The sequence below is a fragment of the Hyla sarda genome, chromosome 6 (genome assembly GCF_029499605.1).
Source record: "Hyla sarda isolate aHylSar1 chromosome 6, aHylSar1.hap1, whole genome shotgun sequence".
In the NCBI taxonomy this organism is placed as follows: domain Eukaryota; kingdom Metazoa; phylum Chordata; class Amphibia; order Anura; family Hylidae; genus Hyla; species Hyla sarda.
Window position 1 is genome coordinate 52610710 of NC_079194.1, and position 10864 is coordinate 52621573.

A 10864-nucleotide genomic window follows, 5' to 3' on the forward strand; every position below is an offset into this window, starting at 1 on the left:
AGCTCCTATTATGCCCCCTGTGGGATGTGGAAAGAGAAGCCTGGACTAGCCAGAGCCAGAATCCACTAAACTTTGACATGAAGTCACCTTCACCCAATACCATGCAAACGACAGGAAGGGGGTAGTGAAATGGCTGTAGTGGCCAGTGCAGGCACTCCACAAACCTGCCCCTTCTAAAGAAGGGGGGAGTGCGTTGGCTGAGAGAGCTACAGCAGGTAGCCTGCAAATTACTACCCCTTGAAAACCACGGAAACTCCACAGAAGGAAGGAGGGGAAATGGACTCCATAACTGTCCATACTATTAGCAGGGTACCTGAACCGCCGTTGTGAAAGAAGCAATTTTAGCATGGACTTTCAATTAATGTGAAGTACCAGAGTGTTCTCCCACCAGAAGGCTTGAACTGGGGCTTCAGTTTTGCCAAACCAGTAATTTACCAGTGCTCTATCTAGGAGCCCTTCAGAGCCATAGCAGATACCACTGAAGAGCAACATTACACCACCCATGGCATTGGTAAAGTGGTCACTGCTGCTGTAGAATGTACCTTGTACAAGCAGGAACACAGCCATTGGATACCCCTAACAGGAAGGAGGGGGGAACCAAAGCTCAGCCACAAGTGCGGCAGACCACACACTCCCCTGGACGATGCAGAGAGCCCAACTTACTCGCAGGGAGACCCCTTCGCAACTCCCACGTGTAGTGGAGTACCGGAACTGCCAACATCCCTCTCTCCATGGGCATTGTGGAGGGTCCATATTACAGCGCTCCACTCCGGAACTGTACCTGCGGATACGGCAAACGTCACGCACTCCATGGGGAATCGTAGAGGGTCCATTGTACATCGGCCAACTCCCACTCACATGGGAGTGCCATAACTGCAACTGTGAATGTGGTTGACATCGCTCTCTCCATGGGCAGGGTAGAGGGTCTATATGACATTGGTCCACTCAATCCTATAGTGGAGTATCGGAAGTGCAGCCGCGGATGTGGTAGACATTGCCCTCTCCATGGGCATAGTAGAGAGTCCATAAGACATGGGTCCACTCACTCTTATAGTGGAGTATCAAAACTGCAGCCTCAGATACGGCAAACATCACGCGCTCCATGGGAAGCGGAGAAGGTCCATTGTACATCGGCCAAACTAACTCTCAGTGCCGGAACTGCAGCTGCTGCAGACTACGCTAACCATGGGTGCCGTAAAGAGTCCATTTGACACCGGTCTAGACCCCATGGAAGCTGCAGAGAGTCCCCTGCACATGCCAGGGCACCCATTTCAGCCACCTGGCACAGGTGGTGAGGTAACAGGACTTCAGCCGCGGCGAACCACGCTGATGAGTGTCTCGAAGTCTGGACCTCTGTCAAAAAAAACTCCATACCCCAGTAAAATGGCCAGCAGGTAGCCACAAAAAAACGGGCCAAGGCCCGAAACAATCACTCAGAAAACAGAGGTTATGTGCCGCAAACAGAAGTAAACTTCCAAATCGGCCCCAGGTCTCAAAAATCCATTTAATATATGGTCCCCAGGTAGGGAGCATATCAGAAATGGGCACATCAGAAATTAAACTGATAAGAACAGATACTACACTTAATTGTTCAAAAAAAACCATGAGAAGCAATAGGAATGATCTCAAGGTCTGGGAGAGCATACTAGGAAGCAGGAGATCTGAGGATAATACTACAGACTACTAAATTGACAGGAGCCTGATAATGGCCAAAGAAAAACTATGCAGCTGCAATAACCACTTTTGGCCACTTTCTCCTAACACAGGAGAGAGAACAGTACTGAACAATTAGCCATTCCTGTCCGCATCTTCCCCTGCTCCCACCAAGGAAGAAGGGGTATGTTAATCCCTAGCGCACCTGTCCAAAAGAAAGACAGTAACGGCGCCACCACAGCAATGGCATAGGGAACAAACAGGGCCGGCTGTGACCATGCAGGCGGCAGAGAATGAAAGTAAAACTGCCGCCCGAAGATTCCCTCGCCGCCAGCTGGTTTAGCTGAGGCAAGGCGGGAGCAGGAGTGCGCGAAGCCTACCGTGTGCAGGTTCTGCAGGAAAAGGTGCCGAACTGTATACCATGGAGGAGAAACCTACTCCTGGCAGGGGGGGGGGAAAGGAATCAAGATAGACATCAATCATTATTTTGCCCACTTTCAGACACCAACTGATAATTTATGGTGAACAATTGTAAGAAGCTTTAGGCCATATTTACACATGGTTTTACTGCGATTTTTTTTAGTAATTGCAGCATAAAATGGCACTATAAATGGCACTATTTACACCAATTATGCAAATCACAGTAAAGTAGGATGTTTTTTTTTTTATTTGCATTCTAGTGGACATTTTATCCCTTCCTTTCAGGTGCTGTTTCACCCTCTTTTATTTTTATATACTTATTTTTTTTTTATTGTTTAAAAATTTTTTATTTTTTTTGCAGCGATTCTGGGTCATACGGGTCTCCGGTGACCCAGAAAATAAGGGGCAAGACACCCCCGATCCCCCTGAAGGGATAGGAGTAAGGTGGCTGGGGTGCCGACCAATAGCAGATCGGGGCGGGGGGGGGGGGTTAAAGTTCGGTTCCCCTGTAGTCAGGGCAGAACGGGGGAACTGTAGAGTGACCAACGGCGGAGGTCCACTTACCGGCGACCATCCTCTCCCTGGTGCGGCGATCCTGCGACTACGGAAGGCGGTGAGTTGTTGCCTAGCAACATCTGGAGGGCTACATCTGGATACTATACAGAGATCTCTAAACTGTAGCCCTCCAGATGTTGCAAAACTACAACTCCCAGCATGCCCAGACAGCTGTTTGGGCATGCTGGGATTTGTAGTTTTGCAACAGCTGGAGGGCTACAGTTTGGAGATCACTGTGCAGTGGCCCTCTAGATTTTGCAAAGTTACAACTCTCAGCATGCCCACAAAGCAGTTTGCGTCTGGGCATGCTAGGATTTGTAGTTTTGCAATATCTGGAGGGCCACAGTTTGGAGATCACTTTGCGGTGGTTTCTAAACCGTGGCCATCTAAATCTTGCAAAACTACAATTTGCAGAACCTAACTGAAGGTTTTCCAACCAGTGTGCCTCCAGCTTTACAAAAGTACAACTCCCACTATGCAAGGTCTGTCAGTGCATGCTGGGAGTTGTACTTTTGCAACATCTGGAGGTTTGCCCCCCCATGTGAATGTACAGGGTACATTCACACAGGCAGGTTAACAGTGCTTCAAGTTTGAGCTGCGGCAAATTTTCTGCCACAGCTCAAACTCCTAGCTTGAAACTCGCCGTAAACCCCCGCCTGTGTGAATGTACCCAAAAAACACTACACTACACCACACTAACACATAATAAAGAGTGAAACACTACATATTACCTTTACACTTACATTGTCCTCCCCTCCCCCTCCCCCCCAGTAAAAATGAAAAACGTATCATACGGCACTGTTTCCGAAACGTAACCTCCAGCTGTTGCAAAACAACAACTCCCAGCATTTCCGGACAGCCACTACATTGTGTTAAGTGTTCCCTTTATTTTTTTGTTTGGGCCTTTGTTAGGTCCTTGGCTGCTGTGGCACTGGACTGACAAAGGACTCACCCTGACTCACACTACGCTGACAGACACACCAAACCTTCTTGCCACAGCTCGCATTGATGTGCCATCCTAGATGAGCTGCACTACCTGAGCCACTTGTGTGGGTTGTAGACTCCGTCTCGTGCTACCACTAGAGTGAAAGCACTGTCAGCATTCAAAAGTGACCAAAACATCAGCCAGGAAGCATAGGAACTGAGAAGTAGTCTGTGGCCACCATCTGCAGAACCATTCCTTTATTGGGGGTGTCTAATTGCCAATAATTTCCACCTGTTGTCTGTTCCATTTGCACAACAGCATGTGAAATTGATTGTCAATCAGTGTTCTTCCTGAGTGGACAGTGTGATTTCACAGAAGTGTCATTGACTTGGAGTTACCTTGTGTTGTTTAAGTGTTACCTTTATTTTTTCAAGCAGTGTACATGCCCGATGTTTGGGCCTTTGTTAGGTCCTTGGCTGCTGTGGCACCGGACTGACAAAGGACTCACCCTGCCTCTGTTTTACCACCTTGATGCCACAATCTCTATTAATCGTGGTATCTAGGGTGTTATATGTCTGGGATTGAAGCAGATTTACTGTCCTTGCCGCAGAGGCCTGGCTGTAAATTACCGTTCCTGAGCCAGCGTCGGCACCATCCGAATGATGTAACTATGTTGAGTCACAGGTAGCCCCTTAGGGTCTATTCACATTGCAGAATTTCTGCTTGCGGAACTCCGCCTCAAATGAAAGCTCAATAGACTTCTATGGGATTTCACACTCCCATTCACACTTCTGAATTCCTGCATGCGGAATTTCCGCACGGATTCCGCATCAATGCCAAAATCCGTACAAGCCAGAAACCACCCGAGGAAGCGGTAGTGGAATTGGTGTGGAAATTCTGCCAATTGAATAGACCCTTAGGCTAGGTTCCCACTGCAGAGTCTCCGAGTGCAGCCAGTGCCAATTGAATCAGTTGGCGCTAGGACTGCATGCATTCCAGACTGATTCGGACGAAAGAATGAGCAAGATAATTCTTTTGGTGGTGGAACGTCTGCTGCTGAAATTCAATAGTTGTGCGCTGTGCAGTGGAATCCCATTGCTGTCAATTGGACTATGCTGTTCTGGAATTTCTGTGTGTAATTTCTAAGCAGAATTACACTTGAAAATTCTGTAGTGTGAACCTAGTCATTGGCTAGGTTCACATTGTGGAAATTCTGGTGCTGTGGAGTCCCATTGTTTTCAATGGGATTCTGCTGCACCGTGATCACGGCTGAATTTTTCCGGCAGGAACATTGGTTACGAAAATGTTGATGCCCACCTCCACAGAAAGAATTCAACTTTATGCTGAATCTGCTCAGAAATACATTGTCATTTTTGAGCGGTTCCGCCGGTATGTTCTGCATTCTGCCATGCGGACATAGCATTAAAGTGGTTGCTCCACACTATTTGGTCACTGTCTCTACAATGGGAAGTATCGGCTCGGGCAATCACTACATGAGGTGGGTCACCACTGCGGCCACTTCTTGCAGTTGAGCTGTGTTTCCCAAGCAGGGTGTCTCCAGCTGTTGAAAAACTACAACTCCCAGCATGCCCGGAAGGCCAAAGGCTGTCTGGGCATGCTAAGAATTGTAGTTTTGCAGCAGCTGGAGGCACCCAGCTTTGAAAACACTGGTGTTGAGACAGGGACCAGAAAGTGTGGAGCATTGCGAACCAGGCACTATTAAAATGGCAAGGAATTTGGCAAGGGTGTACACTTTTTTTTAAATGTTATTAACCTAAACTAGCCAGATTTTGGCTATGATTTGACCAGGCTCTTTAACCCCTTAAGGACCAGGCCCATTTTGGGCCTCTTCTTAAAAGGGGTACTCCGGTGAAAAACTTTTTTTTTTTAACCCCTTAACGACGCAGGACGTATATTTACGTCCTGCGCCGGCTCCCGCGATATGAAGCGTGATTGCGCCGCGATCCTGCATCATATCACGTCGGTCCCGGCGCTCATCAACGGCCGGGACCCGCGGCTAATACCACACATCGCCGATCGCGGCGATGTGCGGTATTAACCCTTTAAAAGCGGTGGTCAAAGCTGACCGCCGCTTCTAAAGTGAAACTGAAAGTGACCCGGCTGCTCAGTCGGGCTGTTCGGGACCACCGCGGTGAAATCGCGGCGTCCCGAACAGCTGACCGGACACCGGGAGGGCCCTTACCTGCCTCCTCGGTGTCCGATCGACGAATGACTGCTCCGTGCCCGAGATCCAGGCAGGAGCAGTCAAGCGCCGATAATGCTGATCACAGGCGTGTTAATACACGCAAGTGATCAGCATAGGAGATCAGTGTGTGCAGTGTTATAGGTCCCTATGGGACCTATAACACTGCAAAAAAAATGTAAAAAAAAAAGTGTTAATAAAGGTCATTTAACTCCTTCCCTAATAAAAGTTTGAATCACCCCCCTTTTCCCATAAAAAAAATAAAACAGTGTAAAAAAAATAAATAAATAAACATATGTGGTATCGCCGCGTGCGTAAATGTCCGAACTATAAAAATATATCATTAATTTAACCGCACGGTCAATGGCGTACGCACAAAAAAATTCAAAAGTCCAAAAAAGCGCATTTTTGGTCACTTTTTATACCATTAAAAAAATGAATAAAAAGTGATCAAAAAGTCCGATCAAAACAAAAATCATACAGATAAAAACTTCAGATCACGGCACAAAAATTGAGTCCTAATACCGCCCTGTACGTGGAAAAATAAAAAAAGTTATAGGGGTCAGAAGATGACATTTTTAAACGTATAAATTTTCCTGCATGTAGTTATGATTTTTTCCAGAAGTACGACAAAATCAAACCTATATAAGTAGGGGATCATTTTAACTGTATGGACCTACAGAATAATGATAAGGTGTAATTTTTACCGAAATATGCACTGCGTAGAAACGGAAGCCCCCAAAATTTACAAAATGGCGTTTTTTTTTTCGATTTTGTCGCACAATGATTTTTTTTTCCGTTTCGCCGTGCATTTTTGGGTAAAATGACTAATGTCACTGCAAAGTAGAATTGGCGACGCAAAAAATAAGCCATAATATGGATTTTTAGGTGGAAAATTGAAAGGGTTATGATTTTTAAAAGGTAAGGAGGTAAAAACGAAAGTGCAAAAACGGAAAAACCCTGAGTCCTTAAGGGGTTAAATCAACTGGTGCCAGAAAGTTAAACATATTTGTAAATTACTTCTATTAAAAAATCTTAATCCTTCCTGTACTTATTAGCTGCTGAATACTACAGCGGACATTCTTTGCTGACATCACGAGCACAGTGCTCTCTGCTAACATCTCTGTCCATTTTAGGAACTGTCCAGAGCAGCATATGTTTGCTATGGGGATTTCCTTTTACCCTGGACAGTTCCTAAAAATGGACAGAGATGTCAGCAGAGAGCACTGTGGTCGTGATGTCAGCAGACCGCTCTGTGTTTCAAACGAAAAAGAATTTCCACTGTAGTATTCAGCAGCTAATAAGTACAGGAAGGATTAAGATTTTTTAATAGAAGTAATTTACAAATCTGTTTAACTTTCTGGCACCAGTTGATTTAAAAAAAAAAAAAAAAAGTTTTCACCGGAGTACCCCTTTAACCCCTTAAGGGCGCAGGACATAAATGTACGTCCTGGTGAGGTGGTACTTAACGCACCAGGACGTACATTTATGTGCTCGTGTCATGCGCGGCTGATCCCGGCTGCTGATCGCAGCCAGGGACCCGCCGGCAATGGCCGACGCCCGCGATCTCGCGGGCGTCCGCCATTAACCCCTCAGGTGCCGGGATCAATACAGATCCCGGCATCTGCGGCAGTGCGCGATTTGAATGAATGATCGGATCGCCCGCAGCGCTGCTGCGGGGATCCGATCATTCAGAACGCCGCACGGCGGTCCCTTCTCCTTCCTCCGTCCGGCTCCCGGCGTCTCCTGCTCTGGTCTGAGATCGAGCAGACCAGAGCAGAAGATGACCGATAACACTGATCTGTTCTATGTCCTATACATAGAACAGATCAGTATTAGCAATCATGGTATTGCTATGAATAGTCCCCTATGGGGACTATTCAAGTGTAAAAAAAAATGTAAAAGTAAAAAAAAATTGAAAAATCCCCTCCCCCAATAAAAAAGTAAAACGTCCGTTTTTTCCTATGTTACCCCCAAAAAGCGTAAAAAACATTTTTTATAGACATATTTGGTATCGCCGCGTGCGTAAATGTCCGAACTATTAAAATAAAATGTTAATGATCCTGTACGGTGAACGGCGTGAACGAAAAAAAAAAAAGTCCAAAATTCCTACTTTTTAAATACATTTTATAAAAAAAAAATTATAAAAAATGTATTAAAAGTTTTTTATATGCAAATGTGATATAAAAAAAAAGTACAGATCATGGCGCAAAAAATGAGCCCCCATACCGCCGCTTATACGGAAAAATAAAAAAGTTAGAGGTCATCAAAATAAAGGGGTTATAAACGTACTAATTTGGTTAAAAAGTTTGTGATTTTTTTTTAAGCGCAACAATAATATAAAAGTACATAATAATGGGTATCATTTTAATCGTATTGACCCTCAGAATAAGAACACATGTCATTTTTACCATAAATTGTACGGCGTGAAAACGAAACCTTCCAAAATTAGCAAAATTGCTTTTTTCGTTTTAATTTCCCCACAAAAAGTGTTTTTTGGTTGCGCCATACATTTTATGATATAATGAGTGATGTCATTACAAAGGACAACTGGTCGCGCAAAAAACAAGCCCTCATACTAGTCTGTGGATGAAAATATAAAAGAGTTATGATTTTTAGAAGGCGAGGAGGAAAAAATGAAAACGTAAAAATTAAATTGTCTGAGTCCTTAAGGCCAAAATGGGCTGAGTCCTTAAGGGGTTAAGGACCAGAGTGTTTTTTGAACATCTGACCACTGTCACTTTAAGGATTAATAACTCTGGGATGCTTATACCTTTCGTTCTGATTCCGAGATTGTTTTTTCGTGACATATTCTACTTTATGTTAGTGGCAAAATTTCATCAATACTTGCATTATTTCTTGGTGAAAAATTTCAAAATTTTATGAAAAAAGTGAAAATTTTGCATTTTTTTAACTTTGAAGCTCTCTGCTTATAAGGAAAATGGACATTTCAAATAAATTATATATTGATTCACATATACAACATGTCTACTTTATGACTGAATCATAAAGTTGACATGTTTTTACTTTTTGAAATCATCAGAGGGCTTCAAAGTTCAGCATCAATTTTCCAATTTTTCACAAAATTTGCTAAATCAGAATTTTTCAGGGACCAGTTCAATTTTCAAGTGGATTTGAAGGGCCTTCATATTAGAAATACCACACAAATGACCATTATAAAAACTGCATCCCTCAAAGTATACAAAATGACATTCAGTAAGTGTGTTAACCCTTTAGGTGTTTCACAAAAATAGGGGGCAAAGGGGTAAAAGGAGAAAAATCTTCCTAAAATTTGGAACAATTTCTCTCGAGTAAGGAAATACCTCATATGTGTATGTCAAGTGCGCTGTGGGTGTACTACAAGGCTCAGAAGGGAAGGAGCGACAGTGGGATTTTGGAGAGCGAGTTTTTCTGAAATGGTTTTTGGGGTGCATGTCACATTTAAGAAGCCCCTATGGTGCCAGAACAGCAAAAAACAAAAACAAAAAAAACACAAGGCATACTATTTTGGAAACTAAACCCCTCAAGGAACGTAACAAGGGGTACAATGAGCCTTAACACCCCACAGGTGTTTGACGACTTTTCGTTAAAGTTGGATGTGTACATGATTTCTTTTTTTTTTTCTTCACTAAAATGCTAGTTTTCCCCCAAATTGTTTACAAGGGGTAATAGAAGAGATGGGGTTACAAATTTTGGGGGGCATTTTCTCCTATTACACCTTGTAAAAATGTAAAATTTGGGCAAAAAACTGCATTTAATTACATTTTTTTTTCTTTCATTTGCACATCCAACTTTAACAAAAAGTCCTCAAACACCTGTGAGGTGTTAAGGCTCCCTGTACCCCTTGTTACATTCCTTGAGGGGTGTAGTTTCCAAAATAGTATGCCATGCGTTTTTTTTTGCTGTCCTAGTACCACAGGGGCTTCCTAAATGGGACATGCCCCAGAAAAACCATTTCCTTCTCTTCTGAGCATTGTAGTGCGCCCGCATTGCACTTGACATCCACACATGGGATACATACTCAGACGAGATGGGGTTACAAATTTTGGAGGGCATTTTCTCCTGAGTATGGAAATACCCCATGTGTGGATGTCAAGTGCACTGCGGGCGCACTACAATGCTCAGAAGAGAAGGAAATGGTTTTTCGGGGGCATGTCCCATTTAGGAAGTGCCTGTGATGCTAGGACAGCAAAAAAAAAAAAACGCATGGCATACTATTTTGGAAACTACACCCCTCAAGGAATGTAACAAGGGGTACAGGGAGCCTTAACACCTCACAGGTGTTTGAGGACTTTTTGTTAAAGTTGGATGTGCAAATGAAAGAAAAAATAATTTCATTAAATGCAGTTTTTCCCCCAAATTTTACATTTTTACAAGGTGTAATAGGAGAAAATGACCCCCAAAATTTGTAACCCCATTTCTTCTGAGTATGGAAATACCCCATATGTGGATGTATAGTGCTCTGCTGGCGCACTACAATGCTCAGAAGAGAAGGAGCGCCATTGATCTTTTGGAAAGAGAATTTGTTTGGAATGGAAGTCGGGGGCCATATGCGTTTACAAAGCCCCCCGTGGTGCCAGAACAGTGGACCCCCCACATGTGACCCCATTTTGAAAACTACACCCCTCACAGAATGTAATAAGGGGGTGCAGTGAGTATTTACACCCCACTGGTGTTTGACAGATCTTTGGAACAGTGGACCGTGCAAATGAAAAATTTAGGGTAACACCAGCATTTTTGTGCAAAAAAAATGTTTTTTTTTCATTTTTCCCATCCAAATTTAATGAAAATTCGTCAAACACCTTTGGGGTTACATTCCTTGAGAGGTGTAGTTTCCAAAATGGGGTCACATGTGGGTATTTATTTTTTTGCGTTTATGTCAGAACCGCTGTAAAATCAGCCACCCCTGTGCAAATCACCAATTTAGGCCTCAAATGTACATAGTGTGCTCTCACTCCTGAGCATTGTTGTGCGCCCGCAGAGCATTTTACGCCCACATATGGGGTATTTCCGTACTCAGGAGAAATTGCGTTACAAATTTTGCATTTCCCATTCACATGGGAGTGGTAAACCTCCAGCTGTTTCAAAACTACAACTCCCAGTATGTA

At 43.9% G+C, this 10864-nt stretch overlaps 1 pseudogene; it reads right to left on the reverse strand.

Annotated features, from left to right (window-relative positions):
* Window positions 1-1442: 1442 nt before the first annotated feature.
* LOC130278147 (U2 spliceosomal RNA) lies at window positions 1443-1615 on the reverse strand (annotated as a pseudogene).
* Between the last annotated feature and the right edge of the window lie 9249 nt (window positions 1616-10864).